We start from the raw sequence: 27,665 nt of genomic DNA on the forward strand, positions 1-27,665 counted from the left end.
ATGCCCAAGACTAAGTAACTGCAATCAGTACAGTTTGGAGACGAGAAAAAATTCCACCAGGTTCATTTTTGCACAAAAGAGGTGATTTAAGACATGCTAATTTAACCAAACTGCCGTCATGGCAAGCGAGGCTTGGAAGTATCTTCTCTTAAGAAATGGCAGTATCTGGAAGGCAGTGAAGAGCATCATGCTGAAGGGCCTCAGCAAAAATGCCTCTTCCAGTGTACAGACATAACATTAAAGCTTCCACTGAACAGCTCAAGTCCAGCACGTACTGCACTACAGCTCAGCTCCTGCAAGAATCAAGATAGGTACAGAGGCAAACTGACCTCCAGGGAACTCTTGCAGGCATAGTACCTTGACAGGGTAGGCTCTTGCAAGATCCATGAGGGTGTTTTAAGAAGTTATAAAAATCCCAGGTCTACCCATGCAGAAGACTAGCACAGGGTCTATGAACTGCACCTCAAAACAACCATATCAGCAAAAACGTTGGACAAGATCCCTAAACATATGCTAGATGAGAGACAACGCTCGTCCTCTCCTTACAAGAGAGGCTGAAATAACAGCCGCACTGGCCAGAAGCACACTCCTCTCAAAGCCAAGATGAAGCATAACATTGCCTTTTGATTTGATTCTCAGATCTTCCTGGAGTACCTTCTTTCCTACTAACCTGAGATCAATCCTTCGCAGATTATGAAAGACACTTGCCAAGATAACACTGGGCTGTTTTGTAACAAAGCATTACAAGAAAACCAATCCAGTTCCCATAAGCACTATTTCCAGAGACTAGCAAGAGCTGGAGAAGTTGATCCCAAAAATTTCTTCTACAGATATATTAAATGATGCATTAAGGTATGATCCTGCTCCATTTGCAAAGCAGGAGTTTCAGTACATTGCAATGAAAGCGGATTAAGACCCTTATTCTTTAACAGATGAAAAACAGGAAAAATGCTGATCCCACAAAATCTCCAACCTATCAAATGTAAAAGCAAGATACAAGATGTGTGGCCTAGCAGCTGCAGTACCAGAGCCAAAAGTTACAGAATATTCTTTCTGCTGATTGAAATCTGTAAAACACTTCAACATCTGTTAGAACAAGATGTTTGTTTACCACATTCCCCTGCAAAATGGAATGATGTTTCTTACCTAATGTACTGGAGAATTTTTAGATGAAAGAGGGATGTTTATGAGAACCATGCAGGGTATAATTGAAAGAATATTTCCGGATAAAGATACCATATGTTTTGTATTTCCACTGAACCTATAAATATCTCTATAACAGTTTGGGGCCATAAATACCATGATTGGGAAGAGTTTTATGCATTTGCTTAAGGCTTTTATTACTTTCAATTATCAGTTTGCTAACAGCATCGCATTTTTCTCCCACTACACAGCAGTATTCCCAAGGATAAATTCTGAGATGTCAATAAGATCACTGAAATGTGTACAGAACCGTGCAGCGCTGGGGCTCATGAAACAACCTGGCTTCCACAGGGCAGTGTAATTCCTCCCCTACCCCCAAATATCACGTGCTCTCTACACAATGTGACCAGAAAGATTTCTTTGTTGCCTCAGTTGCAGGGTATGATGGGGAAAGCCTGAAAAATGCAGAGATTCAGGAAGTTCCAGCTGCACATCAGAGCTATGCAATGCAATTCTTCCTGCACAGCATGTTAGTAGGAATAGCATGAAATGTGAACACAGAGAAAGAACTGTAAGCTCCTAGAGATGGAAATAGCTAGTGATGACACCTTGCAAGAGACCATATAAGAAGAAATCATGTTATTGGCTTTGTAGAAAAATAGACTTACGTAAATGTTTTCCAGATATTACCATTAGCAGTTTTCTTTTTTACCTCTATGTATGATGGAAACTGCTGGTATTTTTGGAAAAAGGCATTGCTTGCGTTATCTATTTTTTGGTACTATGGGACTGTAAGAGCTCTGTTTTCAGTTACGTATTGTACTGTCTTATTAAAATCTGATTTGCATACAACCTTTCCATTCCTTCTCAAAGAAATGCTCTTCAGAAGGGACCTTTTCAGTCTTTTCCTTACTACTTTTTCAGTTTATAACAAGACTTTTATTTCACTGATGTTTCACGTAGTTTAGAAGTTAGAGATTGTTTCTACAGTTAATGAATATTGCAGTTTATACGTGCACTGTTCTGATGCCAATAATGCTATTCAGATGGAGGAACATTAAAACTGGGTATTACAGTGTAAGAAATCAGAGATGTATCTCTGCACAATATAGAATCTACTGAAGCTAAAAGAGCATGCAGTTGTGTGCTTCACTGGAAGTCTACCAATACCACTGTACCTGGAAGTCTTGCGAGCCCTGCTGATTTCTCTGCTTTGTGCGAAGTTTATCACGTCCTGCACCTTCACAGAACACAAAGCAAAAGCATACCAAAGCACTCCACCAGCTGAGATTCTGGATCTGTATTGTATCTCCATACACACTGAGAGATCAGAGGAAGACGTCTGGAGACTGAGCTACAAGTCTGAGGGCAGGAACTTCCATGTTAGCTTAGACATTCCCAGGTTCTTGGCAGAAATTATTTTGAACACTTCCACCTGCTCATGCCTCAGAAGAGGTTAACACTGTAAGCCGTCTTTCCATCACAGCAGTACCTAGCCACCCAAGTGAGGACAATTTTATGGATTAACCTGTAACATCTGCTCATCTCAGTGCATTCAGATCAATGCAGAAGAGAAGTGTGACATTCTGGTACAACGTCATGAGAAGAATGTTTAAAAAATCCTTCCACCATCGCTCAAAATAGCGACATTGCAAGCAGTTCTTGATTTACTACCGCTCAAAGTACTCCTGATAAGGAGAACCATTGTATTTTAACTTTCCAATTTCAATTAGATTTTTATCAAACATTTTGCTCCTGTTGGAACAGGGCTCTCATACAAACCAAGTTTTGCAGGGTTATGATGCCACTGCCAAACAATAACTAGTATTCCAAGACTAATATGTCTTTCTTTCTAGAGTCCATAGGAAAGATCAGAAAGCAAGGTGACAGTGGAGTGTTTTGTAGAGGACTGCGAAGTCACTCCATTAACAGAATATCTATCTGGGGACATAACTCTTCTCTCACTGATTTACACAGATACACGTTTAGTGCCAAGAAAGCCCTTTGGGACAATCATCTTCCAGGATAGCCAGAGCCTCAGAAAAAAATCAACTTAACTGACCAAATAGAAGACACTTAGTAGACACTTACAGAATCACAGAATCACAGAATTTCTAGGTTGGAAGAGACCTCAAGGTCATCGAGTCCAACCTCCAACCTAACGCTAACAGCCCTCCACTAAACCATATCCCTAAGCTCTACATCTAAACGTCTTTTGAAGACCTCCAGGGATGGTGACTCCACCACTTCCCTGGGCAGCCTGTTCCAATGTCTAACAACCCTTTCAGTGAAGAAGTTCTTCCTAACATCTAACCTAAAACTCCCCTGGCTCAACTTAAGCCCATTCCCCCTCATCCTGTCACCAGGCACGTGGGAGAACAGGCCAACCCCCACCTCGCTACAGCCTCCTTTAAGGTACCTATAGAGAGCAATAAGGTCGCCCCTGAGCCTCCTCTTCTCCAGGCTGAACAAGCCCAGCTCCCTCAGCCGCTCCTCATAGGACTTGTTCTCCAGGCCCCTCACCAGCTTCGTCGCCCTTCTCTGTACCCGCTCAAGCACCTCGATGTCCTTCTTGTAGCGAGGGGCCCAAAACTGAACACAGTACTCGAGGTGCGGCCTCACCAGAGCTGAGTACAGGGGGACGATCACCTCCCTAGCCCTGCTGGTCACACTGTTCCTGATACAAGCCAGGATGCCGTTGGCCTTCTTGGCCACCTGAGCACACTGCTGGCTCATATTCAGCCGACTATCCACCAATACTCCCAGGTCCTTCTCTGCCTGGCAGCTCTCCAACCACTCCTCTCCCAGTCTGTAGCTCTGCTTGGGGTTATTGCGCCCCAGGTGGAGGACCCGGCACTTGGCCTTGTTGAACTTCATGCAGTTGACCTCAGCCCATCGGTGCAGCCTATCCAGATCCTCCTGCAGAGCCTTCCTACCCTCAAGCAGATCGACACACGCACCTAACTTGGTGTCATCTGCAAACTTACTGAGGCTGCACTCGATGCCCTCGTCCAGATCATCGATGAAGATATTAAAGAGGACCGGCCCCAGCACCGAGCCCTGGGGGACGCCACTAGTGACTGGCCTCCAACTGGACTTGGCTCCATTCACCACGACTCTTTGGGCCCGGCTATCCAGCCAGTTTCTAACCCAACGAAGCGTGCGCCAGTCCAAGCCAAGAGCAGCCAGTTTCTTGAGGAGAATGCTGTGGGAGACGGTGTCAAAAGCCTTGCTGAAGTCAAGGTAGACCACATCCACAGCCTTTCCCTCATCCACCCAGCGTGTCACTTTGTCATAGAAACAAACATTACATTACAGCCAAAACAGCCATCACAAACAAACATTACAGCCAGGCAGAGCTTGCACAAAGGTCAAGGTCTAACACAGCTCTGAGCCACTGATCTGATTTCCTGTTTTTGGTTACCCAGAACATATTAAAGATGAATTTTGGTACTTATCCTCAAGATAAGCCCACCTCAAGGGACTGGAGTCCTTTGAGGTAGCTGTTTTAGTTTAACATTCCAGAACTTTTTCTCTCAGTTAATTCTTCTTAGTTACTTATCTGTCAGATTTTCTTCCAGTGTATTTTCCTAACTTTTTTTTCTTTCCTCAACAGAAGTTGTTCTGGTGACTTATTGTAAGGCCATATCTTCATACGAGTGTATTATGCACCGAACTTAGAGCTCCTCTATGCTCAGAAGACACAAGCAATACTAGAAACTTCAACAGCATTTAGGTACAGAAATACTTCCGTTATACAGGGCAAAACCAGGCTCACGTTAATTCAACTACGAACTCCTGCGAATCACTCATGATCCAGTGTTTATCAAGGACTGATCCTTTTACACAAAGGTAAGTTTTAAGGGCAAAGCTAACAGCCTAGGGCTCCAGACTCTGAGAGAAACCCCATATGCTTCGGCAGCCCAGAAGCAACGTGACAGACACTGCACAGAATTCTGCTTTAAGAAAGCAAAGAACAGTAACAATTAACCAGGACAAAAAAAGCGTATAGGAAGCTACGAAGTCACAAGATAGAAAAAAGATGGAAAAAAATATATACTTGCATGCTATTACAACTGACAATCCCTTACAGTTTAAAATAATTATATTTCCTCTTATGTGGATTGCCATTTAGAAAAAAATACAGAACTCAAAACCATTTTACTTCACATTAGTCTTGGGCAACAGCCATCCACATAGCCCTCCTATAAGATCTCCTTCATGGACTTCACACAGAGAACATACCATGCTCCAAAAAAAAAACCAACCAAACCAAAAAAACAAAAACACCAACCGAGTATTCAAAACTCTGGAAGAGCTTTCAAAAAGACCCTTCACCAAAAGCTGCATGTTCACCTGCAACAAGGAAGAGGTTCATCTTACTGTTTAAAGCCAAAAGATGAAGGCAATCACAGGGTCCAGACACTGATGCATGATACAGCACAAAAGCCATCAGCTACTGTCGTGGTTCCGCTTGAGTGGGCAGCTGAGCTCCACCACAGCCGCTCTCTTACTCCACCTCCTCAAAGAGGAATGGGGAGAAAATATGATGAAAAGGGCTCAAAGGTTGAGATAAGGACGAGAAAATCACACAGTAATTATTGTAACGGGCAAAACAAACTCGGCATAAGGAGATAGTAAGATTCATTGCTTATTACTAACAAGCTAGAGCAGTGAGAAACAAAGGAAAGAAGCCAAAAGCACCTTCCCCCCCGATCCACCCTCTTCCACCTCCTCCCCTGGAGCAGCATGGGGAAATGGGGTTATGGTCAGTCTACAGCGCTTCTCTGTTGCTCCTTCTCGCTCACTCTCGTCCCCTGTGCTGTGGGGTCCCACCCACGGGATACAGCCCTTGATGAACTGATCCGGCGTGGGCTTCCCACAGGCAGCAGCTCCTCGAGAACTGCTCCAGTATGGGTCCGTCCCACAGGGTCCATCCCTCAGGAGCACACTGCTCCAGCCTGGGTCCCCCCCGGGCAGCAGCTCCCCCTACATCCCCTGCTCTTGCATGGGCTCCTCTCCACGGGCTACGGGTCTGGCCCCGAATCTGCTCCGGCAGGGGTCTTCCACAGGCCACAGCCTCTGTCACTGCAGGGCCACCTGCTCCACCGTGGGCTCCTCCACGGGCTGCAGCGTGGACCCCTGCTCCACTGTGGTACTCCATGGGCTGCAGGGGGACAGCCTGCTGCACCAGGGGCCTCTCCACAGGCCACAGGGAAACTTCTGCTCTTGGTGCCTGCGAGGCTGTTTCTCACTCCCTTCACTCTCCCAGCTGCTGTCTGGCGCAGCATTTTTTTCCCTGTCTTAAATCTGCTCTCACAGAGGCGCAAAACAACATCGCTTATTGGCTCGGCTCTGGTCAGCAGTGGGGCCCTTACCAAACATGGGGCAGCTTCTAGATCTTTCTCACAGAAACCACCCCTAGGGTGCCCTGCTACCAAAACCTTGCCACGTAAACCCATTACAGCTACTCAAACAGACAGTGCAAGACTATTTACACAAGCAGTGCCTGGGCTTGCATATTGTTCTGGGAGCTTCAGAGAGAGCACAGGCTGATGCAGACACCTGCAGGAAAGGAATGCATGCTCTAGCGTGCACCTGTGTATCCCAACCCACTGCACTGAAGCCCCAGCAAGACTTGCTACTTAACTGAATTGGTAATAACCTAACCTTGAGGACAGAGAGGAGATGACCCTCTGTGACTGCATGACAGCAACACGGCTTTGTTGTTTGGATCTTGAAGTTTGCGTCTTTCTTCTAAATGCTTTACTGGAATTCGTTAACTTGGAGGTCAGATTTGATGTGTATTTCCCTGGAAAAGGATAAAAAACAGTTCCAAAAATAGGACACAGAGTGGTTGTGGTTGGAAGGGATGACCTCTGGAGATCAGCAAAAGAACAATTGAATCGGGAGGTTAGGATGCCTGCCCCTGCAGCCACGGCTCAGTGCTGTAGAGGAGCCTGTGCACTGGGACAGCACACTGGCCTACTCGGCTGTGTAACAGCAGTGCTCTGCCCACACACACAGAACACTAAGTAGGCTGAAGGTGAGTCAGAGTACTCAGAAAAATCCTTGCAGAATCCAGCTTGAAGGAGGAGCCAGCAAGAGAAGTCCACAGATCAACCAGATCTGACCAGACTTCAAAACCCGGAGTCTGAATTTACAGTTGTCATTCAGGAAACTTCAGTGCTTCAGTGTTCCTTGCTAGGATAATGAGAGAACTTAGGTACTTTGTTTTAACAGGAGCACTGTATTCATTACTGACAATGCTTTCATTTCCTGTGACTACAATCCAAAGGTACCTCTTTATTTTAGGATTGATGGACTCCCTCACATCCCTCCTTAGAAATGACATTGGAGAGAAGCTGAACAGAAAATAGGATGTCTAGACCTGTCAAAAACTCATTTCCTTAGTTAGTATATTAAAAAAAAATGTTTTTCTTCCTTGAGGTTGTTACATAATGCATAAACAAAACTTTAAAGATCCTTAAAGAGCAAAACTGTCAGCAACAGGAGAATGGCTGTTTCCCATGTGCATTCTTTGTGCTGAATCCAAGGGTACGCATTTTTCAGGACATGATTTTATTCATCACTCCGGCAGACTTGACATTGTAATGTCTTAGTATTGCAATTACTTTAGTATGATGCCAGCCCAAGGGCACATTACCATACCATGAGCCATTATACCAGGTTAATGGTCTGCAAGGAATTTATTCCTGTGAAAACATCAGAATAAAGACCAAACTAATGGTCATTTGTTGTAATTAGACTGGATACAGAGTGGGCCTAGAAAACACTGAGACACAGTGATTTTGGCTTCAGTATGCAGAGATTCTGAAACAGTCATGAACCATACCATACAATTTATGAAAGCACTAACTCAACAACAACTTCACCCATGCCCCCCCCCCAGTTCTCTCATTATTGCAAGAGTTTTGCAGAACTGATTTATTCTGTTTAAGGCCTGGATGAAAGAGCTCTTAAAAGGTGAAAAACTTGAGCTTTAAAACAATGACTTTAAAATGCACTTCTCTATTTCTTTGTTTTCCTTCTGTGGATCAAGAAGTTTCACAGAGGTGCTTTTTTGGTACAGTGCACCTGCTTACCAACTAATATCTTGGCATCACCACCACTTATACACAGTTATCATACATAATTATCTCTATAGTATAACGGCAAACAGATGGCCAGGATGGTAGATGAACAAACGGAATTTCTGTAAGGGCTTGAGAAAATATTGCTTTAAGTAATTACGATATTGTGAATAAGAAAGGATGCACATCTTTTCCCCTCTAAATCTGGCACTCCTGATAAGTGTTTTCGTGCAGTGTAATATTACTTCCCAATGACCTCAATGTCTCCAGATCTACAGTCTCAGTTCTGAACATAAATTTAGGATGGCATGATACTACCTGACCTGGTTAATGCTCCAAAATCTGTGACTGACAAACAGGTGAAACCTCCTTTTGACCATCTCTCCCCCCCACGAGATTTGCTCAGTACTAAATGCTTTATGAGAGGACATCATTAGCTTTAATGAGTTCATCACAACTACATCTAAGAACAAAGCTCTTAGTTGAGCCATAGTTCAGATGAGTTCAGCCACTCCACACATACATTTCAGGCCTTGGACTAAGAAATAGACAACACCGACAGAAGTGACCAGTAGACAAACTGAAAATACTTGCCCTTACCTAAAAGTAAAACTATATGAATCTTAAACTTTTGTTCTGATAAAGCCAGGTAAGCAATTCAGAAGGCTAAGAAAAAAACAAAACATTTGTACAATCAAGACTTTGACATCATGGAATCAAAGACTCATTTATATTGGAGTAGAACAGCTAAGATCAAGTTCAACTACCCAGCTAACACTTGTAATGTTAGGCAGACCGGTAGTCCACTATTCAACCGTGGCCCTAAGCACCACATCCACATCTCTTAAATGCTTCCAGGGATGGTGACTCCACCACCTCCCTGGGCAGCCTGTTCCAACGCCTAACCACCTTTCCTGTGAAGAAATTCATCTTGATATCCAATCTAAATCTCCCCTGGAGTAACTTGAAGCCACTGTTCCACATCCTGTGAAGAATAGAGAAGTCATGCCAGGATGCAAGTACACACTACACTAAGATAAGCACACCACACCTACACCCCTTTCCTATGTCAGCTGACAAAGATACATCAAAGATCTATGAAGAATTAGATGGAACAACCCCAAAATTAACAAAGGAGGTATAGACAAATGCAAAGCACTCTTTTACCAAGAGTCCCATCTGTCTGAATGTAATGTCTTGCATCTCTGAAGAGTTAAAGGTAAGCTAGCAACAGGTTAAGTAATTTGAATGTACAATGAATAAATGAACAGCACTCTAACATTTCAGAAAAACAAAGCTAGCAAAAATATTCTAAGAAACACTTCTAGCAGTATGAATGCAAACCTCATAGGAAACAGGAATATTCCAGCCTAATCCACAATAGCAGACAAGGAGAAAGCAGCCAAGTTTAAATATGGAAACCATGTTCCCATCTTGAGAAACGTGGTCATTTGCCTTTCTATGAACCTAAGGAATATATAAACTGTGCTAGCAGCAATCTTTCCTACAAATAGCTGGTTGCCAGTGCAAATCTGAAACTGAGCTGCGGCCAGAAGAACAGCTTTGCTCTTCACAGTGCATTTTTCACTTCTTACAAAATATTTAACAGCTTAAAGTCTTCCATAACCCTGACTCCAATCACCCTTGAAGAGTACCATTCAGTTTGAGAAACAATGGAGCAAGTAAAGTTAAAGAGAAATGGAAGTTCCACCTGAATCAAAGGAGAGAGAATGCAGCCTCACAGAACCACTAAGTCAGGTTGCCAAGCCTTACAATAGCTCTGAAATCCCCTGCAAAAGGTAATGAGAAAAGTAAGCACTGCCACATAATGTTCTTTGCTTCCAAGATACTAGATGAGTCTTGGAGAAATCCTAAGCAACTACTAAGGAAGGAGGACTAGCATGAAATTCATTTTAAGTTGCTTTTCTCCACCCTATCTCGTATAGGTTTCCAATTGCGAAAGAATATTTTGCTAGAACATTTTTAGAACTTATGGGGTATTAAGGTAGAACCAAGCTATTGTTATGAATCTAGCATTTTTCTTATTTTAGAAATTAAAACAAACAAAAAGTGTATACTTTTACACTCCTGGGATCCAGAACCGATAAAATAAACTCAGTAAATGCATTTTTCACATCAAAATGCAGATGTCAGTAAGCTAAAACCAGAATTACCCATTACCCAATCCTGGGAGAGAGAGTGTAAAAAATGACTTGGATAACATACATTAAGGTTGTGTTTCATTCAACAGCTTGGCAGGCTTTAATGGGCTCGCATTGTTGATGCTGAAAAGGAAGCTGTAATAGGTTATTCTCAATCACTGGAAGTCACGAAAAGCATTAGGGATTTAGTGATGACTTCTGAATATTCAAACTGAAGAACACTAAAAGAGATTTAGTCAATCAGAAGTTTTAAATGACTGGTTGGTATATCACAATCATAGCTTTCTTTATCTACCACGTATCACAGGAGAGTCAAGCTAAGTATAAATTCAACACTATTGAAGTAGTCAAACATTAAGGATTGAAGACATTTGCCTCACTACATAACAGAGCCATGTATTAGAAGCATTATTTAATCTGCTCAACTGCTGGCTCAGGCACAAAGGGTAAGTCTCTTTTCTTGGATGGCACTATGCCTTCCGCTCCTGCGATTCATTTCTGAGCCTTAAGGGAGAAGCCTTCTTTCCTTATAAGCAGGTTTGTGAAGTGCCTGGTGATACTTGTCATCCCCGCTCAAACCTGCCTCCTCTGTCCTGCTTCTTCAACTCAACCAAGGTCTCAAAATCTCAGTTGGCTACCTGAGATGTTTTCAGTTCATCTGATGTGAAAAACTATTTGATCCTTAAAAGCTTTGCAAAAAGGCCATTTTAAACCATTTATTCAAAAAATGTTATGTTTCAATGCGTTTTCCAATTAACTAGAAATTCAGTGGTACAAATATCCCACTAGTGCCAGTGAAAGTCAGTCACAATACATGTCTTTTTACTACAAACTACAAGAAAACAATATTATTTTTTTTAAGCACTATTTTTTTTCAAATTCTTACAATAGACTAAAATTATTTAACACACTCACAAGTTGGGTTAAAATAAGAACTGGTCAAAATATCTGTATTTTTAATGAAAAATTAATGACCCATCACAAGCAATCTGCTTTCTGAAATGGTTTAAATTTAAAGTTTGTTTTGTTTTGTTTTCTGTCATTTTTGGCAGTCTTTCCTTATGCTGTTTTTCTTTAGAAGAAAATGTGATGAATGCAAAATCCCCTCCCCCCAAAAAAGATAAAAAATAAAAATCAACCTCAAATTCATTTGTAAGATTTAAAAAAAAAAAAAAAAATGTGAAAAAATATTTCCCTTCTCTATATATTTACGAGAGAGTGCACACACGAAACATACGGTTGACAGTATTTGGTATTTTCAGAGCTCTACCTCTGTAGTATCATCACAAATTCACTATATCCCCATTGAAAATCAGAGCAATATACCAAAGATCGTATGTGATACTTCAATAGTGAACACCGAATCAAAGTAGCAGAGACACATTAGTGTTCTATTGCAGTTCTTCCCTTATGATAAGAGAAACACTTTCATCCTGCTAATATGAGTAAGTGAAAGATTGCCAGAAGCAGCTATTCCAGGGAATACAAACATCTTCACTTTGAATTTATCAATTAAATTTCTCTGAAAGTAATTTCTCATCTCACAGCCCCTGCAGAGACAAGTTTAAGCTCCTGCTTATATGTAGAGCCAAACGGAGGAACTGACCTACCACAAGACTGTGGTTCTGCAGTAAAATTCTAAAGAAGATAGTGGAAGCCTGCCTCTGACATCTGTAGTCAACCTTTAAATATACAACCTGTGGACTAGATACCTACACTGGAAAGAGGTAAGGAACGTACTGCATGGCTGTGCAGGAATTACAGCCCCTGCTGAGAGAGCGATGCTCCCTGCAGCCTCACGATGCAAGCCTTTCCAAACAGAGAAAGGAAAATAGGACACTGTTCCTTCAAGCAGGCTATGACTATAATGCATGAAATTAAAGCATAGACACTGTCCTTTCTTCATTCTGAAATTTAAATTGTCTTTGCTTCAAGGTGAACTATATCGTCATCAGAGAAAGCTGTGCAACAGCATGATATATTCTTAACTTACAAAATTTAAAACACAAATGCTCGCTTGAAGTATTTAACTACATCATTTAAGTAACTTCCTCATATGGCAGAGCTATGACTCAAATTACTATCTTCTGTTCTTCTGGTTTTTGCTTCAGGGCACACACTTCATTGTGGCCAAATTAGTAAGAAACAAGTATCTGCTCCTGCCACTCTTGTCATGTAGTGCTTAGCCAGTGTAGCAGTGGGATTGATGGGACAGAGATGTAGTGAAGGACTGGTTGAAACTGGACTTTAATACAAGTTAAAATGAATGAAAATCAAAACAGTCACAACTGGATTTCAGTTCATGTCTCTTTCAACACTAATCAAGCATACAGTACAAACATGCTTCACTTTATACAGCCTATAATTTATTTTTTTAAAAGCGTGACTTCATATTGGATGCTTAATACTTCAACAAATGTCAGACACACACTCATAAAAATTGCTTATATTTTTAATGTTCAAGAATTGTAGATATTCCAGGATGTACCATTGCACAAGCATATTTCTGAAAAATTAATAAAATGTGGTAAAACTACATTTAAATTCAAAATATTTGAGTATTACCTCCACAAGAGTCTTATGCATTTAAATTAATTTGAAATATGAAAAGTTGTGTTTGTTGGCTTGAAAAGCCTGAAATAAAAGTTTTTTTTAATATATATTTTCATTTGCTTTTAAACTTTTAACACACAGGGAATCTTCTGACATTCTACAAAGGGCACTTAGTGCAATCAAATCTAATGACAAAATCAACTATAAATCTGAAGTCAAATATTTGACTTCAGCATTCTGAACTTCAAGATGCAAAAAGACATAACGTTACTTGCTGGCCTAGATATACTATACATATTTTTATGGCTTCACCATAGAAAAGTCAGAGTATCTCCCAAGTACACAGGGTTTCCAGATGCGCTAGATGCACGACTGCTGCTTTTTAACATCCAAAAGATTTTGAACTAAAATCAGCTATTGATATTTGTAGTAACCTTTCATAGGTGTGTATGGCAAATTAGGCTTCTAAGTACAATCAAATAGCAAGTCAACTCATTCTCATATAGAAAAGAGCAGGACACTCAAAAACAGGTTTTAGAGTTCCTTTTTGCTCTACTGTTTTTGTCTTCAGGCACCTAAGTATGCAGAAATACATTTTCTGCAGGCAGACTTTTGGTATCCAAAGTAGTTTTGCACTGCCTGTTATGCACAAAGGTGCATTAATAAAAAATATTTTTTTTTTAAAAAAGTACTTTTAAGTCAACATCAGGAAAAAGAAGCTGGTTTAGACAGTAATTACTTATCTTCTTGAAGAAGGAAGCCTGAAAAGCTGCTTAAAGGTGTCCAGTTCGCATCTGCTCCTGTCCCATAACACATGGGACGGCGTATGGTGCCTGATTCAGAGTTCACCGAAATCACATCAACTCCATTGATTTCAGCTTGCTCTGAATCATGCTCTGAACTAGGCAGTGTTAAATGCCTCTAGACCGCGCTCAGTCACAACGCACAACAAAGCCATTTGAACAGCAAATGAAGAACTGCATGGAGAACTATCTGTCAGCTTCCACAAGTCATACTGCAACCACCAAGAGCGTTATTGCAGGGAGAGTAGGGATACATTTCTACTTCTTAAACTGTGCTTGTTCTTCAGGTACTCTGTTCATACATACATCAGTTCTTCAGATACTCTGATCTGAAAGGCATATGCGCTTGGTTGGGAATGTCATGCTAGGTTAAGAGTAGTTAGTAATTCCTAACTATATTGTTACTTCCACCTGAGTGCTCTACTACACGTTAGAGCAAGAAGCACTCTTTACCTTGGAGATTCAAGCTGCAGGAACCGCACTTATACCAAATGGTTTTCCATCTTGTTGAAGTACATTTGTCGTAAATATCTTGCTGTTAAATCTGCACTTGTAGCTTTAATACTAGCAACTCCTGCTCATATGATGAAGCTCTTCATCTAATTTAGGCTGTCCCAGGACCTGAATTTCAAAGCATTCAACTTTTTACCAGCCACTGTTTCTTGGACTCATTCTCAGACTCTCCTTGGGAAAGATTGTACTGTGAACCCCATTAATACCCTCCATCCATAACCAGCATTTTACTTTCTTGGGTGCTTTCACCGCAACCTTCCCTGGACATATCTGCTACAGTAAGGAAATCTGAGGATTGTGCAAAATACATTGCAAATAATCACCATTTTCAAAAACATCAGCTTTGTACGCATCTACAAAGGTAAATTATTTATAAAATCCTTTCAAACTTTCCAGGCCTGCTTGCTGCTCAACCTGAGTTTTTTTCTGTCCCTAAAACACTGTGACCACAGTATGAGAATAAAGCACCTAAGTCAAAGTACATGTTCCTTGAGCTGTCAGTTTCCTAACATTTTTCTTCTCCTGAGAAAATTAGCTGCTATTAGATCATCCCATTCAGACAGTCTTGGACAACCAGTTTCATTTAATTCGGCATATTCAGATGAACGTTTAGTGTGCTGTATTAACTCCTGTCTGGATTGTACATTAGATTCCTCCAAAGATGAGGTGTGACAAGGTTCCTATCAGCTAACAGCTAATTAAAAGCACAGCAACCGTTTGTGATACATGGCTCAAATATCAGCATTCAGAGTTTGTGTAAATATTCCATTAAGCATCACAACAGGGTGATGAACTTAAGGCAACACAGAGGAAAGAAGCATCTTTCCCTGTGAAATGGCTTTGTTGGCACCACAGTCTGATTCTGGTATTAAAATTTAAAACAAGTTGCCTTTAAATTACTCTTGGTACGGTATCCACATATCATCTGTGAAGCTAAGTAGAATGAAGATTTACAGGTAACTTGCAAGAGTTGGCAACTTGATCATTTTGTACTTCAACACTGTCCTGAAGACGGATTTTACACTGATATTGGTCTGGTGGCTGAGAAGTCTATGTGTTGATAGTCTTATCAAGGTGTCTGTTGGGTTTACATAGCAAGGTTTTGGTAGTGGGGTCTGCAGGGGTAGCTTCTGTAAGAAGAGCCCAGAAACTGCCCCACGTCTGATCAGAGCCATCTCCAAAAGGGACACCCCAACGGCCAGAGCCAAGCCAATGAGCAATGCTGGTTGCACTTCTCTGAGAGCATATTTAAGAAAGGGAAAAAAAAAAATGCTGTACAACAGCAGCTGGGAGAATAACAAATGAGAACCAGGCCTGCAGACCCCAAGGTCAGTGCAGAAGGAGGGCAGGAGGTGCTCCAGGCACGCAGCAACAGTTCCCCTGCAGCCCGTGGAGAAGCCCCTGGTGGAGCAGGCTGTCCCCCTGCAGCCCATGGGTCCCACATGGAGCAGATCTCCATGCTGCAGCCCCCCCATGGGTGGAGGAGCCCCTGGTGCAGCAGGTGGATGTGGCCTGGAGGAGGCTGCGGCCCGTGGAGAGCCCCCACAGGAGCAGGCCCCGGGCCAGAGCTGCAGCCCATGGAGAGGAGCCCACGCAGGAGCAGGGGGTCTGGGGGGAGCTGCGTCCCGTGGGGGACCCAGGTTGGAGCAGTGTGCTCCTGGGGGATGGACCCCGTGAGACAGAGCCGTGTGGGAGCAGTTCCTGAAGAGCTGCTGCTGTGGGCAGCCCCTGCAGGCTCAGTTTGGGAAGGACGGCATCCTGTGGGAGGGACCCTGCATGGAGCAGGGGCCACGAAGGAATGGCAGAGACAAAGAGTTAGGGACAGACCACAACCCCCATTCCCCAGTGTCACACAGAAGAGGATGTAGTAGAGTGTGGATGGGGTGTGGAAGAAGGAATTTGTAGTTTGCTTTAGTTTTTCACTGTTCTAGCCCACTAGTGATAGGCAACAAATGATATTAAATTTCCCTATTCTGAGTGTATTGCCCGTGACAGTAGTTGTTGAGCAATCTCCCTGTTCTTATCTCAACCTTTGAACCTCTTTCATCATATTTTCTCCCCTTTTTTTTTTTGAAGAGAGTGAGAGAACAGTTGTGGTGGCGTTCAGCTGTCCAGCAGAAGAAAACCACCAGAGTATCTCAAAGGAAACATGCCTGATCAGCTAAAGACTAACAGCTAAAGAAAGGTATGCTTCAAACTGTTTGAGGCTCCTTATGCAGCTGCTGTCTCATATCACACAGTGTCCTTTCAGAAAAATAAAATACAGCTGTTTAAAGCTTAGAATTTAATCAAAAATTCAATTCTGCCTGAATATTATGCAGAAAAGACACTGGATCTTATGCAAGATCTCAATGAACTCACACAAAAGGAAGGACTCAAACCTTAAACAGCTAATCCTTGTTGTTGTTATTTTATTCTGTTAGGTTATTTTTAACTGATCATATTAGTATAAACATTAAAACAAACTAATTTCTGCAGCAGAGATCTGCATTAGTTGTAGGGACAGTGGGAGGTTCTGTGGAAATGAAAAAAAACATGACAGGAATCACACAGTGCATGCTGCAGAGCTGTGTGACACAGACTTCAAGCACTGACAGACTGCATACACTTTACTTTGCAATTAACCACAAACATGGTATCGTCTTGCCTTAAGGCTGAAAACTTCATATGTAAGTCATGCAACTGTTTAACCACAATGTTTGTCCTACAGTCCTTCCAACCTCCTGCATGAGTATCAACTATTTCAGGCACTAGTGTTTGGCCACGTGATACTGGATGACTGAGGCAATGCACAGCACAATCATTTTTTATGGGTTGTGGTAGAAGATGCAATGAAGTCCCAAAATACGGGTCTTGTGCCTAAAGAACACTAAAAAAGGTCAAGTATTTTGTTTTGGAAAGTAGAAGCTAGTCTAGTCAACATACGGTAATCCAGCTGAAATGGTCTAGAGGACTACGTGGAGGGCCTGAATAGGGATGCCCTTTGAAACTGGGTAAACTCATCTCTGTAGAACACCTTTAAGTGACAGAAGACTTTTACGTTCTGAAGTGAAGGATACAGTCATGACCCATATTTTCTCTTCTAAAAACATACTTTCAGAGTGGCACTATGGGATGACCATGGGCTAGCTATTTCTTTCAGATAAGCAGTATAAGGATAGCTCTTCCAAATCCCCCAATTCAGCTCCTCCATCACATACAGATGGCATCTGAAAATGTACCTGCTCCAGAACCAGAAGGTGCTCTAAGAGCTGTCCAGCTCTAGGGAGAAAAAGGCTGGACTTCCTGTCATTGTGTATACAAGGCAGTTTCCAAACCAGAATGAAGGCACGTTCACATTTGAACGCCTTCATAAAATCTGCCATGAATTCAGTTCTGCAAGGTAGGAGTTACTCATCTCATGAGTATCTTAATTTAATGCATAAGACCGTCTGTTCATTGCACTTACTCCTTCTGTTTGGTTGTGCTAGAAGCCCTTGAAACCAGGCCTTTACTGGAGCAAGTAATGCCCTTGCAGAACAGAAGTCCAGTATCTGCCCCATTTCACACTCAGCAAGGCTGCTATTCCACATAACTGTGCTTGACCACCGACCTGAGAGAAAGAACAACGAATAATTGTAAGAACTGTTGAATGCTTAAATGAGATGATACAGAGTATGTTGTGCACTCCTGCACATCCTTTAAAAGCCACATGCTAAGATAACATACTAAATACTTCACAGATTTTGTTCAAAGAACAAAGAAAATAGCTAACCTTCAAAAAGGACAAGACATGAGAGCAGCTGAAGTCACTTAGTTTGTTCAGCTTGGAGGAATGCGAGGGAAGACTTCATCACGGCCTGCAGCTTCCTCACAAGGAAGAGCAGAGGGGCAGGTACTGATCTCTTCTGGAGCAACAGGACCCAAGGGATCAGCATGGAGCTGTGACAGGAGAGGGTCAAGCTGGGTGTTAGGAAAAATTTCTTCACTGAGACAGTGGTCAGTGGTCACGGCACAAAACTTGTCAGAGTTCAAGAAGCATTTGATCAACTCTCAAACATATGGTCTGATTTCTGGGTGGTCCTGTATGAAACCAGGTGATGGACTTAATAGTCCTTGTGGGACCCTTCCAACTCAGGATAGTCCATGATTCCTATGCTTAGCAACTTGTTCTGTGCAGCTTTCTTAATTTGTGCTAAGTATCTAGGGAGAACGCAGGAAAGGGCATGGTGAAAACAACAGGTGATGATCTTTCAGTCTGACAGAATCATTTCATCTATGCAGAAGCCAATTCAGGCATAATCTTCAAAGAAAAAGTAAAGCCCTTCCCTGCATTCAGAGAAGGCGAGGCATGACAGTATTTTCACATCAGAAACAGTCATAAGCTTGCTAGAAACTCAGGCTCCTAAACACATCAGATTTTTCAGAACTATAAATAGCTCCCAGACTTCAGGGCCAACCAACAGCTTTCATTAACCCTCCAGCTTTTTCTGAATACACTATAAATTGCTTCCACTTCACCGTTTAAAATGGTTGATGTGGATCAGTTTAGCTATGTAGCAACCTCAACTACATACAGCCTCTTCAAAGTCAGACACGCTGCTTCTAGGGTTTTGAAAGTAACTGCTGTCCATACTAAAGCTTACCCTTATTTCCAGGAACTCTTCTCTGAAGTTTACCTTGTCCATTACCCCTCTAAGCCCACTAACATATGGCAAACCTACATTTGGCATCTCCACCCAAACGTCAATTTTTCTCTCCAAAGGATTTATTTCTTTGTTCCCATAACAGTCCTCATCTCCAGCAGAAAACACTGAGTTCTTCTCAGTCTTCCATCATCACTTACACACCTACTCTTCTCTCAAAAGCTCTGATGAAATCAGTGTAACCAGCTACATATTTCTCCCCTGAAACACAGTTGTACCCATTTTGTTCTAACAAAGCTTTTCTGCTAATTAGTTTTATAAAGATTGTGAAGGGAAACACACTTTCTGGACAGGATCCTAGAGTAAAGCAATATTTCTGGGAAGTAAACTAAGTAGATAACTAAAAATTTGCTATGAAAAACAGCAGTAGTCACAAGCATGTATAGCTGTGTTTATGCATGGAAAAGTTAAACAGATAAATAAGGTCCTGCAGCATTACATTTTTGGTCTTGAAACACATCCCTGTCCTTGAATGTAACCATTTGCTTTCACAGATCAATACTTGTGAACATAAATTTGGGTTCCATCCCCGTACATATTACTACAGACTGTATTTGAAAGTTGAAGGCTTAAATTTAAAGTTTATTTCAACGAACCTTGAAGCTATTACATGCCTCTGAATACAAGGTTACATGACTTGACCATGATCTCTGGTACAATTAAGAGCAGAGCTGAATGTGTCCAAGTAGTTCTTAGCACCAGATGGAGCAGAACAGCACTGGCAGACTTGTTTTGGAACTGTGTCCTACAAACAGACGTATGGGACCCATGCATCTCAGATTAGCAATCCTGGAGAGTAAACTTGACACCAGGGAGAGCAGCCAAATTAGTAAAATTAGATAAACCTAAAGCTACTACACAGGGCAGGAATCACTCCGGTTGGAAGGGTTATACAGTGCCAGGGAAATGGATGGCAAAACAGAAAAACATGCCATGATCTAATAAACTGGGCCAAACCTGAACAGTTATAGGCCTGTCTTCAGATGATGTGACTGGAATTGCATAAACTTGTAACTGCAAAGGAGGGTATTCAGCCCATTTCGTGACAGTGAACAGGCCTCATTCGAATGAGGCACGGTGGTACTATGCCTTGGGTCCTCTAGCCTGATTTTCCTGCCCATTCTTCAAAAGGGTTTTGCTTTGCTTGGACTTCTGTCAGCATCTTGTCAACTCCAGCTGGAGAGACAAAATGACACACTTAGCTATGCCTTTGAGCCTCTTTAATGCATGACTTCAGACTCCAATGTCTAGCCTAGACTTTAACCCTTACCTGGGATATTACCAAGTAATCTCAGAGAAGCTGCAATCAAAGCTATCGCAATATTAGCCACTGTTGACCTGCTCTGAATGAAACCTCTAACAGCAAGCTGAGAATCTTCATCTGTCACCCCCAAGGTGCCCGGCCATTTTTGTTACAGAGGAAGTGTCAGACACTTGTGCAGTACCCCTCACACTAAGGTTTGTGTATATCACCACTTTGACTGTGCTTTTGCTGTACATGCCTCAGATTTTATCCTAACAGAGTACTGTTACATTCCTTTTTAGCTCCATGCTTCTATGGAATTACCCGTCTGTTTCTTGTCAGCAGATGAGCTCAGTTCTTTACCCACACCTACACCAGTTACTGATTTTTTGATCTGTCCTTCCTTCTTGCAGCTGTATTATGGCCTAGTAAAATGCTACCACCCAACAATAAAACTACTTTTCCTGCATTATTTTCTCTCCAAAACATGATTTTTTTAATATATTTTTTTATTTTATTTATTTATTTATTTATTTATTTAGGAAGTGAAAAACCTAATGACAAGTAATAGTAATTTCTTTTTAAAGAGTCCAGGCAAAGCCAATTGAATACTTTTTTTTTTTTATGCTACCTATTTACATCTTGTACAGATTTCATCTTGGCCAGCAGTGACCGCACTTCTACTTCCAATTCCATACTTAGAAACTGTGAGCAGAGGGAAAAGCTACTGCCTGGCCCATCATACATACCTTTTGTCTGTGCTGTTTGTGTAACTAATAAATGGCCAGAGAATTGAAGTGTTTCCACCCAAAAAAGCAAATTATATCAGTAAAGCTTCAATCTAGCTATGTGTTTACCTTTATCCAGACCTGAAAAATCTCAGTTCTATTAATAGATAGATAAACGGCAGCTTTCTACATTTGTTAATAACCCTGCAAGCCTACCTCAACCAGACTCTGTAGATAATTGCAGAAGGAAAGGTACACTGCAAAGAAGCCACAAATGAGAAATGTGATCTTGGCAACATTAGTGACCCACAGTCAGGGGCTACCAGCAGCTTCCAGGTTCCAACCTTATGGTTTCCAGGTAATAGCTGCACCATCTTCTGAACAAACGTTCCATAACATTAAACATCAATGGCTCAACTACCTCCTATCCAGCAGGGTCCAAAGCCCATTAAAGCCTGCCTCTTACGAAGTAGGGCCAGAACACATTTTACATGCTCATTTACAACCAAGCTCCCTGTATGCAGTCCTTCAGTGCACATGAAAAATGCACATTAATGTCGATTTTGCTTTATAGAATTTTTCTGATTCTGTATCACACTATATGCTGCGCTGCAGTGATGTACAGTATTCTCTGCCTTTTGACATCCTAAACAGTGTAAGGCACTTGCACAATGCACTGAAAATGCTCCTATATCATTCATTTAACTCGAGCAGAATATTCAGCATGAGAACTCAGTAACTAACAGGCACATGTGAAGAGTTCATCATTGTAAGGGTAACAACTGAAAGAGAAAGTGTCTTAAATACTAAAGAAAGTCCTAGAGATGACATTTAGAACAGCAGGTAAGTTGACTTGTCAAGAAATCAGGTCATAATTTAAAATTACTCTTATAATTATTTTATTGAAGTTGAATAAAATGAATAAAACCTTAAGCATATTAAAACACAAAAAGCAGAGGTTAAAGGTGGTGTACAAAGAAGGGTTAAGTGGCTATAAGTCATGACTAAGCTACTGTGACTTGATCACCTGTTTTAAAGGTAAGTATAAAGATTATCTTTTAATATTTTAGTTAAAAGCATTAATATTGGCATCCCAAAATCATAACACATCTTCTTGGGTGACCTTCATGTGGATTAACGTAACCCAAGTGGTTGCCATCACTTCACAGAACCAGGCTAGAACTGGTTCCTAAAAAGGTGCTTTCCCCTTTGTATCACTGGGATTTCAAGAGCACATGCCATCGCAGCTTGTGGTACAGAAAGCTGATCTATGGATTCTTCCTACAGAAGAATGAGAATTGGGACAAGTAACTTTGAGTTTATAAAAGGATTCAAAAGATCAGTATCACCACCTGAGCAATCTGATCCTCATCCTCTGGCCAAAGTGGTAAAGGTAACAGTCTGAAGAGGAAAAGTACCTATGCTCTCAGCTTTAACAGCCAGTCTAGAGTAAAGGCTCCACCAAGCTCTGCTGGAGCTTTTCTGTGGATGGCAGGTGCTCAGGAACAGTGTGTTCCTACAGAGGCGTTCCTGTGTGGATGGAAGAAACAAAGCCATTCATCTCAAGCTCCACTGGGGCTTAAGAGAAGTATCCACTGTTACTTGTGTACACACACTCTGGAGGGCTCAACAGTAACACCCAGAGAAAAGGGATTTCATGCCCTCACAGCTTTAACACAGTGCCCTATGTGGTAACTCACTGCCAGGAGCAGCCCCATGGCAAACTGCTCTCCCTGGAGTTAGGGAAGGCTACAAAGTACAAGTCCAGACTACTGCCAAAGACAACACCAAAAGCATACTGCATTGCACTGGGTACATCAACAAATGAGTCGGGCTGGCAACAGCAACTCTGTAAGGACGGCCTTCGCAGTGTTGCAGCATGGTGTAGAAAAATCTGTTTTTATAGACAGAAATGTGAAGGTTGTGAAGTCTCTGTGCAAATCATCGTTAAACGTCTCAAATGCAAAGCCACTTAAACCTGTGTCATTTAGCCTTTCAGTGCTTTCCAGCGAAGCAGTGAACATCACGGCAAAATTTGGCTGGGACTGATTCTGTACACTTAGAGCATACAACTGTACCATTGTGAAAACTGCAAATTTTGAGTTCATACAATTACTATACTGAAATATCCTGCAGACGGTGCACGTAGATGTCTGTAAGAGATGTTCTTCAAATTTACAAGTCAGGGTAGAGCCCTCTACAGTCAGCACAGCCCCTAACTACATACCTCTTAACCTTTACTTAAGCTTTTAAAATCCCCAAGGAACAGATGCACCCTTAAGGAGAATCAGCTCTAAGTTATAAAACTAAATGCATTAAGTCTCTTAATTAAATGCAGAACGATTAAGCCACTGAATGTTCTCACATATCTTACCATAACTACATTCGTCACAATCTTCCAGGCAAGCACTGCAAACCCATCCAGGAGGATACGTGATCTGTCAAACTGCTTCATCCAACACAATGCAAACAGAAACACCATGTTCTTAAGAGCAATAAAAAATGGTAGCAGCTGGGTATTTATGCAAGGTTGTCGTGGTTCCGCTCGAGTGGGCAGCCGAGCTCCACCACAGCCGCTCTCTCACTCCCCCTCCTCAAAGAGGAATGGGGAGAAAATATGTGAAAAGGGCTCAAGGGTTGAGATAAGGACGAGAAAATCACGCAATAATTATTGTAACGGGCAAAACAGACTCGGCATAAGGAGATAGTAAGATTTATTGCCTACAACTAATAAGCGAGAGAAGTGAGAAAACAAAGGAAAAAAAAAAACAAAAGCACCTTCCCCCCCATCCACCCTCTTCCACCTCCTCCCCCTGAGAGGCGCAGGGGAACGGGGGAATGGGGGTTATGGTCAGTCTACAGCACTTCTTCTCTGCCGCTCCTTCTCGCTCACTCTCGTCCCCTGTGCTGTGGGGTCCCACCCACGGGATGCAGTCCTTGATGAACTGATCCGGCGTGGGCTTCCCACAGGCAGCAGCTCTTCCAGAACTGCTCCAGATATGGGTCCGTACCACGGGGTCCATCCCTCAGGAGAAAACTGCTCCAACCTGGCTCCCCTACGGGCAGCAGCTCCTGCCGGGTCACCTGCTCCTGCGTGGGCTCCTCTCCACGGGCTACAGGTCTGGCCCCGAATCTGCTCCGGCAGGGGTCTTCCACAGGCAGCAGCCTCCGTCGGTGCAGGGCCACCTGCTCCACCGTGGGCTCCTCCACGGGCTGCAGCGTGGACCCCTGCTCCACCGTGGTACTCCATGGGCTGCAGGGGGACAGCCTGCTGCACCATGGTCCTCACCACAGGCCGCAGGGGACTTCTGCTCCGGCGCCTGGAGCACCTCTCCCCCTCCTTCTACACTGACCTTGGTGCAAGGCTGTTCTCTCACTCCCTTGACTCTCCCAGCTGCTGTGTGGCGCAGCGTTTTTTTCCCTGTCTTAAATCTGCTCTCACAGAGGCGCAAACAACATCGCTTATTGGCTCAGACCTGGAAAACAATGGGGCCCTTCCCAAACATGGGGCAGCTTCTAGATCTTTCTCACAGAAGCCACCCCTATAGCCCCCTGCTACCAAAACCTTGCCACGTAAACCCACTACAAAGGTTCAAGTTGTGATACTGAACCACAGAATTACAGATGAAGGCATGTCGGTAAGTAGCAAGAAAAGGCTTCTCTCGTGTGTTCTTGGAGCAATATTGCTACAGCATTCCTTCTGTGTGAGGGCTTGAAATTAGGGTGTGTATCAGAAGCCTTGGGTTACCACTGGGAGTTCCATCAGAGCAAGGCTTCCCATGAGGACACAGCAGCAAAAACACAGAACTATGCGAAGAGAAGGCAGCAGTTTTCAGGTCAGCTCAAGGGCCTAAGAGCCTCTGCTTTGGGTAGTTCCCGGCCCTCGCTGCAGAGAGACTTCCCAAAACAGCCAACGTTAGTCAGAATGCTCTGGTGCACTAGTACTGAAACTTGCCAGTGACCAGAACTCACCCTCTGAAATGGCACAAGAGCAATTATTTCTTCAAAAGCGTAGTGAGGAATTGTACTCCAACTCTGTACTCTGGGAAATCCATGCATTCTTAGAGCGAGGGGTACAAAGGCCAACATTTTTATAGCTTCTGCCAGTACACATCTGCTTCTCCACATTCGTCATAAGCAGCCCACAAACTTCAGGAAAAAATGCATTTAAGCTGTACAGTACAAGAATATTGCTTTAAGAAAGAATCCTGCAAGTCGCCCAACAGAACTCTGCCTTCCTGAGCAACAGCTCAGTCTACGGCATCCTCCGTTCCTGAAGGATTCATAGGTAGGGCCCCTCGTGACTTCAGTCTACGAAGATAAAGAGAGCAAGAGAGCAGTAATTCACAACTCCAAACTACCTTTCCAGGCTGCATGCAGCTTGGATGCATATGGCTGCTCTGGCTATAGCTGCCTTTAGCTACAGATAAACTCTTACAGCTAGGATCTAGGAGTGTTAGCGTTTAAATGAACAAAGGCTAATGAGTCGTGATCACAAACAGAATTAGAGATTCTTGTTGCACTTGAACTGCTGGTGGTCTCTGCGATATATGAGGTATTGGGGCTATGCAGTGCTTGTCAGTCCGGGCTCACTTCAGTCAGACCTTTGACATCTCGTAACAGCAAGCAGCTCTTGGAGGAAGGATGTAGGAAGCTTCAGGACTCATTAGCAAAATTTCATGCCTACTCATGAGGGAGTGCTCACCAGCTCTGAAGTACTGCCTTAGGGAATGCCTGCTGCAGTCACACATCCAGGTGGTTAATGCAAAGATACCCAAGGTAAATTTAGATTGCAGCTGGTACCAGGCTACCTAGCTTAGACACGAGCACACACAGCTCTGCATGAACTTGCCTACCAGACCTAGGGGTTAGGCTTTTATTAGCACAGACCTTACGCTCCCTTAAAGTATAACTCATTTCTTCTAATACACTCTGTGGGAAGAATATGCCTTACAGTAACTCATCTGTTAAGTGGATTTGTATGCATACCACCTACACAACCTCAACCTTCAGAGATTTTTCCACCATATCCTCTCCTATGTATCTCACTGCATTAACTCAACCACAAATCCAGGGAATTTTTCTTTTTGAGGCTATGCTAGGCCAACCTGTTTTGTTGCTAATGGAGTAACTACTGAAGAGCTATCAAAATTCACCCTTTCCGCTACTCTATCCACAAATGCAGAATGGGAAAAACACCTTCAATCCATTGAATTCATTGTATTCTTTCAAGGTTGGGGTTTTGTAATCATGTGGTGAGCACATCACAGAAGGTGAATTTCCCTTCCTCCAGCATCCTGTCTGGGAACTGCGTATTACCTCCTCGCTATTTCAAATAGAAATTACGCTAAAATAGTGTACGTAGTACTCTTCTCTCAACCCTTGCAGAGACCAGGAGACAAGAGTTGGTTCAGCGGTGACATCAAGAGAAGCCTATGCCAAAATGGTGGTTTATGCACCACAAGGCAGCCAAGATTAAATGATGCAATGCACGTTGTAAGAAAATAGCAATACTCAGGTCAGAGGAAAATGGCTATGCCACCATGGCAGACGAGCTGAACTGCTGTTTCTTTCCCATCTGCCGTTGCTCACGCAACTGTATAAAGGTCTTCCTTTTGCATGTATCTTACTGTCTACACATGAACATGTGAATATTCATGTGAATGTATTTTTTGTTCTTTATACATGAATTTAACATATTCATTTAGCAAACTAATCACAGACTACAAAGATTCTTTGTCTATGTGTAACATTCAACTTAGTATTGCATTTCTGGACCCTTGGTTTTGGTAGCATGTATGCTGCCAATACACATCTGGTGTATAAACTGCAGATGAACATTCACAGATGGCATAAAATACCTAAGCAAATGGTTTGCCCGAATTTAGATGTGGATGAAATGACTCAGTGCATTGCTGGCAAAGTTTTGCAAATATGTGAAGCTGTACATGGAATCTATCTGCAAATAACCTTCAGGCTAATACCTTTACCCAGTGCTTAAGGAAACTTCCAACAGCAGTTGATCACCACCTGAATTAAATTCATATGACTTGAAATTTCATATGGTGTCTAGATACTAGATTTCTAAAGCTAAACTTCTGAGGAAAAAGTATTCATAACTTGCATGCTTTTTTCTTGCATTTGTACATGCATTTACCATAATCACACAGATAAACTGGGCAAGCTGTTCAGATGAACAAGAGTGTTCCTGCATTTGACTGTTGTACACAAATTATACGCATCTTACATAATGCAGTTTTGAACAGTGCATCTCAAATGTTTAACCACAATTGAAACTACGGCAACTATAATATGTAAATATTAATTATTTTCACCTGTACTAACATGCAAAATAGATGAGGAAAGCTGAAAGCATGTGGCAGAAATAAACAAACATCAGTACCTTTATCAAACATTGAGGTTTTGAATTTACTCTTTACCATCTGCTGCATATCCTTTGTTTTTTCTGTTCTTTCATCTTTTACAAGATTAAGCCATTTTACTTTAAAAATTCTATTAAATGAACCCTCCATTATACAGTCTTTAATAAAATAGCTAAAAATCGAAAACACAAATCCAGTGGGAGAGATGTGCTGCAGGTTCCAAGATTTTGTCCTTAATGCAAAAGCCTTACTGAAAGCAGGGCTCATTCTTTAGGATAAAATGGCATAATTCCCATCTGGTTGCCATACTGCAGCAATTTGGCAGAAGGGATAACGGATGGTAGGACTCCGAACTGCT

Source organism: Netta rufina (genome assembly GCF_964035555.1).
Source record: "Netta rufina genome assembly, chromosome: 9".
Taxonomy (NCBI): Eukaryota; Metazoa; Chordata; class Aves; order Anseriformes; family Anatidae; genus Netta; species Netta rufina.